Here is an 8,434-nt window from a genome sequence, read left to right as displayed (position 1 = left end):
AAGAAGAACATAAGGTGATTCATTGTGTTATGCAATGAGCCAGGTGCGTTGCTATGTCAGTGCATAAATGATGTTTTGTTAGGCATACATATAGCCTCCCAGTTCAGCCACAGCCATGCTATTCCGATGCTCGAGCACCATCATGTATATTCATGAGCAACCGGAGTCTTCTGGTAGTGCGCATGTGCAAAGATCGCTACATCATGAATATTAATGAACCCATTGGTTTCCTGCCTCGCTCTGGTACGGGAAAAAAAGACGTCAGGGCGTACAAGGCGTCTATTTTTCCGTACCACAGCGAGGCAGGAAACCAATGGGCTTATTAATATTCATAAAAAAGTATGGCTTGAAAGTAGATGCGCATGCGTACAAGCGACTTTCATATGCAAATTAGGCTAGTTGACCCGAAGCTGAATTTCTCGCAGCCAAGATGGACTTTGGCGACTGCACTGAATGTGAAATTCCCGTATCATTTACGGATATGTATGCAAGCGCAATTCCATTCAATGACGGGGTTATTATTTTGCAACGTTATCAAATAACTCTAATGTAAGCAAGTTCTTGGTATTGCTAATCTATTTTATGATGTATCATAATCTATCTATACTTAGATAACCTAATTCAAATTTGCAGAGACATAGAAAAAGATTTGTTTTACAATCGTGATACGTTCACCTATTACCCTGTGCTGAAATCCGCATGTCTGCTCCGCACGTGTTATCGCTATCGCTCAAACTTCGATCGCGATGGCGTGTGTGTGTGTGGGGAAACGTGGGGCTGAAAGACCACGCAGCACGAGGCATGTTATAAACGAATCGGACGTAAGAAGTCGTACATTCAAGAGCTAAAACAAACAAATAGCGAAATCAAAATCCACTGAAAAGGTCTTGACACTGTAATGTCTGTTCCAAAATCATGTTTGGCTTAGTTTTGAGAGGAAATTCTACACTTTGAAGGTTTTTCTCGCACGAGATCAGGAATGAGATCGGTGAATTAGCTATTACGCCAGTGTGTGAACTGTATTCTATGCGAACATGTGCATGCACTAAGTGGATATGAGAGTGTGGCAAGAACAGGGAGGTACATGTGGAAAGAGCTCTTTCCACCTCCCTGGCAGGAATGCATGAAATACGGTGGGCTGCAGATTCTTGGGGCGAAATTAGCCTTCATTATACAGCCCGTCTAGTATTTATATTTGTGTAATAATTCTAATTTTTCATAAAATTGCAATTAAAAATACCTCATATATTCATTATATATTTAGAAAGTGTAATAAAAGATATTTTTGGGTTATTTTAGTCCAAAGAATCATTTTATTTTGAATAAAAAAAGTAATAATATATATAGTTCTTTTCTCAAGTCTAAATTCCATGCGCCTTGTTGCAGTTTCCCCGCATTTGCTCATGGATACAATGCAAGATTTGAAGTTAAAAAGAAACTATAAGGTCCTGATTTTTTTCAAGAGGAAAAGTGCGTAACTTTCCATTGTTCAGTTTTGGTGAAGACAAACTTGATGAAGTGGATGATTTTGTTTATTTAGGTATTCAATCTAATTACAATGGAAGTTTTAAGAAGGCTATTTTTAAGCAGGTGTCACAGGCAAGGAAAGTACTTTTTTCTATGTTCAGAAACTCAAGCTTCCAGTGGATATTCAATGCGAACTGTTTGATCAGTTAGTGTTACCAATACTATTGTATGGATGTGAAGTTTGGGGTTTTGAAGATTTGAGTCAAATCGAAATTGTTCATAGGAAATTCTTGAAATCGTTGTTATGTGTAAATAAATTTACACCAGATTGTATGGTATATGCAGAAACTGGGAGAACACGACTGGCTATAATACTGTTAAATATCGTATGGTTAGCTTCTGGCTGAGGATCGTAAAGGGTTCTTCTGCTAAATATTCATTTAGGTTTTATACATTCCAAAGATTAATAAGTCAACAGGACACGACCTTTGGATATCCTATATTGAGGAAATTTTAAACCATGCTGGTCTTGGTGTTGTATGGCTATAAGAAAAGGGGAAGGATTTAATAGTAATAGCTGGATCTGAGCACCTTGAAGCTGAGATTAAGTGATATGTCTAAACAGGATTTGATGGCAAATGTTTGGTCAAATAGAGTACCGGGGTATGTTTGAATTATAGGATTTTTAAGGCGAATAGTCGCTTTGAAAGGTATTAGTCCAGTTGAGTAAGAGGGATAGAATTTCATTGAGCCGTTTTAGATGTAGGTCAAATCAGTTGCCACTGAGTTGATAATAGAAGATTTGTACAGTCATTTGATGAAAGGGATGTTCAATGCCCTTGTTGTGATAGACATGAAACAGGTGATGAATTTCACTATGTTTTCGTATGCCCCTTCTTTGAAAAGGAAAGACAGTTATATTTAAGCAATCATTATTTGGTTGAACGTCCTTGCTCAGTACACATGTCCAGATTATTTTTATGTTCGCATTTAGGACAGCTTAAAAGATTAGTATTATTTGCCAGTGAGGCTGATCATGTCATATTTTGCAAATTTGCAGAAGCCTGAACAAGTTGAGTGTACTTTAGTCAAGAAAGAAAATATTGTAACTCGCAGTGGTAGAAAAATTAAGCATCCAGTGATACTCGATCTATAGTAGTTGTATGTTACGATTGTTTGGTCGAATGGTTCATACGATTAGTTAACCTTGCTTGCCAATGTGTATATCACTTATGTTTAGTAGGTATAGACTATTTTATATACATCATTGTAATATATCACAAACATGTATTCTTTAATATTGTAATGACCATATCTTGTATTTATGTGTTGTACTCTCTTACCCCGGAATGGGGTCGGAAGAGTCAATAAAATCTATTAAAAAAAAAAAGCATAAGTAATCAGCTATTACGGAGTCGTACTACCGTACTGCTGTGATTTTGCAACTGATTGACAAACTGCCTAGTCCAGTCTGGCCCTTTGTGTAGGGGTGTCCTCAATCCCGACATAAAACATAGAGCTCCCGATTATGATCCCTCTACAAACCTGACGTAAGAGGGAGACATACCAAACCCCTCCGAAACGCACCCTTGTGAGGGTGCGTTTCGGAGGGGTTTGGTATAATATTTTGGGTCGTGTTTGGAATTTGTATGAGATGAAACACAATGTCAGTGAGTTCCAAAATGAATGAACTGTTATATAACAATTAATTAGTTTGCTTATCTTTAACGGGCCGGGCATTATTTGGCTATAAATGCTAAAACCTGCATTTTGGGAGGGAATTTCGCCTCCCCCCCCCCCGCCCACGAGATCTTGACCATTAGTGTTACGATCGCTCCGAAATTTGGCCTGTGTGACAACCACATCGTAATCTACAAGATTATGTCTTATATGTCTTAAGTTTTTTTTTTAATTATCAATTTCTAATTTAAATTGATCACTCAATTAATTATTTGTGCAAATTAGGCCCAACATCTTATTTCAGCCTAATTAAAAGCATTTAAGAGTCTCTTTCTTAGTTATTTGTAAGTCTGATTTGACATTAAACTGTATATGCATCAGACACTACTGGACTTCCAAAAGCCTTTTTTCTTTCTGTATATAATTGTTTTTGGAATTTCAAATGTATTTCTTTGTTTTTTTAATTTGTTCCTTTGTTTTCTTATTGGAGATTGTCATTGACCACTTTTATACCATAATAAGCATAAGATCAATCAATCGCAGTGATTAATGTTACAACAGTGATAGATCCAGGGGGCCCCTTCTTTAATTTTGGTAAAATAGAATAAGTGAATAAAAAGAAAACAAAATGAAAATGGGCGTGTGCGCCCCCTTTAATTCCGGAAGTGGCACCATGACAGATCCCCCCCCCCCCCCCCCTCATTTACGGAATTCCTGGATCCGCCCGGGTTGTTGTTGGTGGTGTTTATTGGCGCTTTTCAATCATTAAAGGGTACAAAATAATCAGATTTTTAATGAGTTTCATGACAGAATACTCTTCCATAAGGTGAACACACACACACACACACACACACACACACACACACACATGCACACACACACACACAAATCACAAAATTGTGGCTGTTCCGGGTGACATGCAGTTACAAAAATAAGCGTGGCTTCGTAGCGGTACGAGCAGACCTTGCAAATTTAGTCTTAAAAATTGCTGGCGAGACTTTGTTGTTGTTTTGTAACTGTTTGTCCGTCAGTCGATTTCTCAATGGGCTCCTAAACCTTCTGTGCTGCTTCGTTGCTGTTTTCAATCAACCTTTGTATCGATTTTTTTTAAATCGAAAAAGGGACCACACTTTACAAGCTTTGTCTTTTCAGTGGGTCCCTCCTTTTTTCACACAATGCATATTTCATTTATTTCACTTTTGTTACCTCAGCAACCATTGCATTGTATCCCTATTTTAGGTTTTCATTTATTGCTTTCTCTGTACAAATTACATGCATTATACTTTCATTGAAGAAAGCGAGATTTATGTTCACCAAATAGATTGTTTGCTGTAGAAAAAACAACAAATGAATTTAAAGTTGAACTTGAAAAAAGTCAACATGTCTCATGACAACGTCTCTCCCATTGCAGACTCGAAACGTCGAGGGGGTGGGTGCCGCCCCTCCCCCTCCCGCCACGTCCCTTAGAGTTTAAGGGGTTTACCTTTAGGATCAGTTGATATATATTTTGATTTTTCCCATTTGTTGCAAGTACTCTGGTCCACTAGTTTTGACTGTGATGCTGTATTGGTACGTTTATAATCGTTTAAAAAGTGGAATCAACTGGTAAAACTGGCAGATTTGACGAACTGGTATGAACTTCCCCAGTTTGGTCCATTTATCCCAGCTGGGTTCTACTGTTACGGCCTAAACTTTATCAAAGTGCAGGTTAAATCTGCATTGCTTTCAATTTGAATAAATCTATCAGTTGTGTCAAGTCAATTGCAACAGGTATAAAAGAGCCTGGTTCAATACAGTTGATCCTGCTGAAATCATGGAGTTGATGTTTTAGTATGCCAGTTTTTACCGTTGTTTACAAGTAGAATGAACTGGTAAATTTGCCACTTGTGTCCAGTCGATTCAAACTGCACCAATTTGGTCCAGTTGTTTCGGGGTCATCCCACAAGTCATACGGCCTACGAGTTCGACATTGCATCATGGGGCTTATTGTAAAAGTGTCGTGGGCCTTATTTACCTAGTATCGCGGTCATGGGCCTTGTTCGCTAGGTGTCGAATTCATGGGTTGTTTGATTTGTTGGCTGTATGATTTGTGGGTGTCGAACTCATTATGTGCACGCATTGTTTCTACTGGATCGAATCAACTGGTTGTTGTATGCCATTTCATAAAATTTCTTTCAAGTGGATCATCAACTGGAAAATCTGCCAGTTGTGTCCAGTTGATCCCACTTTGTCAAAGGGTATACTTTGGTCTATTTTTTTTCTACTGGAATCAACCAATAGGCTTTAATGTTCCAATTGACACGATAGACCTTTTTTTTTTTTTTTTTAATCTGTCATTTTCACCAGAACAGTTCAACTGGTAGTGGCATGGCACGGCCCTGTGGAATAGAGCAGTGGCAACACTGGAGAGGCTGTCCTGGATAAAACCTCATTATTACTTTTATTATTATTATTATCGTTGTTATTATTATTATTATTATTATTATTATTATTATTATTATTATTATTATTATTATAATTATCATCATTATTATTATTATCATCATCATTATTATTACTATGCTACTACTATTACGTGTATTGTTATTAACTCACTCAGTTTGGTCCATTTGTTCAAACTGGAGTCAGCTATGTTTTCTCAGTGTACCAGTCCTTTCCATCGCTTTCCAGTGGAATCAAACGGTAAATCTGCCAGTTGCGTCTATCCAATTTCAATACAATTATTACGGGATCATTTATGTCCAGCTGTTTCTATACAGGAATCAGGTAGTTGATATTTCAGTATGACACTTTATTCCTTTTTTTGCAATTGGAATCAAGTGGTGAATCTGTCAGTTATGTCAAGGAATTCTAATTTGTAGACAATTGCCCAGTTTATTTTATTTGTTTCAGTGGGAATGAAATACTAGTTTGGAGTATTTATAAGTTCAGTCAACTTGTCTAAGTGGAGTCATCTAGTGAATCTGCCATTTGAGTGGCATGGTTTCCAATTGGTAAAAATAAAACTTCATAATCAATTTAGAGCCTATATTCAACTGGAATTTATCAGTGTTTTTCAGAGTGTGCCAGCTCATTCAATTTAGTGTCACCTGGAATGGTGTGAGTTGGTATTGATTTTCATCTTTAATTGTATGGTAATTCACACCATGGTAATATGAACGAGTATCGGCCTACTTCCAGTTTGCAACTATTTGAACAAGTTGGGTCAAACGGATCGCTATAATGGGACCAGTTGGTTTTTTTTTTCCATATGATATACCAGTAGAGAATGTAACTTTTTTTTGTCGTTATTTGACATTTAAAGGGACTGTGCAGTACTGGTTGAGATGAGGATTCAGCTTGTAACGTTTTGCGACATACTTAGAAACCACTCTTTGAAATGATAAAGAGCATACAATTCTAAGAGGACTCAAACGTTTATTTAATGAAAACAGGTTGTGAAATGACTGAGATATCTAAAAAACAAAGTAAAACAAAGAGCTCCTGATAAAAGATGGGGCCTGTAAATTTTATTAGGTATGTTTTGGGTTGTTGTTTGTTTTTGTAATCTCAGCCATTTCAAGACGAATTTTCTTCAATAAACGTTGAATCCTTCTTGAAATTACAGCTGTTTTATGCTCTTTCATATTTCATATTAAAGAGGTTTCTCATCTGACAGAAAAAAATGTTATAAACCTGAATCCTCATCTCAACTAGTGCCCATACTGTACAATCCCTTTAAGCTATAAGAATATCATAATTGATATGTTGTTGTTGAACCACGGTATCACCATGGTTATTTTTGTGTACCTATAGAAATACAGAAGATAACATAAGAACTATGGTTATTATGTTGCGATACAATTAGAGACCATGTGGTTGTAGTACATATTGGTTATTACATGGTATCTCCATGGTTATTCTATATGGTACAAGTAGGCCTAGTAGTGCCACAGCCGTGCTATGGTATAATGGTTATTACATGGTATATCCATGGTTAATTTATGATACCTGCAGTGATACCGAGGAAATGCCCTAGATACCATGGTTATTTCATGGTACAAGTGGTAATACCGTGGTGATGCTATGGTATGATGGTCATAACACATCACTATATAGTTATTTTATTGTACCTGTAGTAATACCAGGGAAATGCAGTAGATGTCATGTTTTTTCCATGGTACAGGTAGTAATACCATGGTCGTGCTATGGTATAAAAAATATAACATTCTATTACCATGGTTATTTTGTGGCGCCTGTGGTAAGACCATGGAAATATCATAGACTTCACAGTTATTCTATGGTACACTTATCATATGATAGTTTACCATGGTTTTTCTGTGGTATCACCATGCATCACCATGTTTTTTCTGTGGTACACGTAGTAATACAATAGATAACATGGTTGTACTATGGCAATTGCGGTTTTACAATGGTAATACCATAAATTTCATGGTTATTTTTTGTAAGGGATATTATACGAAGAAGCTTCAGCATTCTTTTTTTTCGAAGTGAAATGAAATGATCTCGTACTCATTTTGGATGGAATGTTTGGGAAATTGTCCAGAAGAAGAAGAAGAAAAAAGAATGTAATCAATCTTTGGAAGGAGACCTAGCTGGGGGTTTGGGTGGTTGGACGAGGATCCCCCCCCCCCCCCCACACACACACACACACATTTACACGTGAGGATATTCTTGCACTTTTAGAATTGAAATGAAGGATCTAGTACACACTTTTGATGGAATATCTGGAAAACTGTCAATTTCCAAAATGTACTAAGCCTAAACGGAAAGGTGTAGGAGGTGGTATTGTATTCCCCTCATGCACGCGAAAGGGAGATTTTGCATTTTCAGAATTGCAATTCATTGATCTGGTACAAAGTTTGGGTGAAATATTTGCACGAGTTTTTTATTAATGAAAAACGTGGGCCTATCATTCCACATGTCATTCCCCCAACTTGCTAGCTGGGGGATGTTTGCCCACCCCCCCCCCCCCCGTCATCATTCACTATTATCGTGAACAAAAAGTGGTACGACGGCTGATCCCTGTATCACCTGTACCGCATCCCACGATCACTTGTTGTCCTCAACTATTGTCTTTTGTAGCGGCCTATTTTGCAAATGAGACTTGCTGAACCATGCCAGTTCCGTTTCTATCGCCCCATTCTTCGATAGCTTTTAATGCTTTCAAAGGTTGACCGATAGTCCTCAAAGGCCAATACGCCCCAAAGTCCCCCAAACCAACTCCTGTTAATCGACCAATGTTCATTGCCCCGTGCAAATAAAGGTGTCAAAAAAGTAGGCCCTA

At 37.5% G+C, this 8,434-nt stretch overlaps 1 pseudogene; it reads left to right on the top strand.

The window, feature by feature from the left end:
• The first annotated feature begins 1,458 nt into the window (after positions 1–1,458).
• Positions 1,459–2,692, top strand: LOC140243985 (uncharacterized; annotated as a pseudogene).
• The last annotated feature ends 5,742 nt before the right edge of the window (positions 2,693–8,434 follow it).

The sequence above is a fragment of the Diadema setosum genome, chromosome 20 (genome assembly GCF_964275005.1).
Source record: "Diadema setosum chromosome 20, eeDiaSeto1, whole genome shotgun sequence".
Lineage (NCBI taxonomy): Eukaryota > Metazoa > Echinodermata > Echinoidea > Diadematoida > Diadematidae > Diadema > Diadema setosum.
Note: the sequence above shows the minus strand (reverse complement) of the source record. Positions and strands in the feature narration are given on the sequence as shown.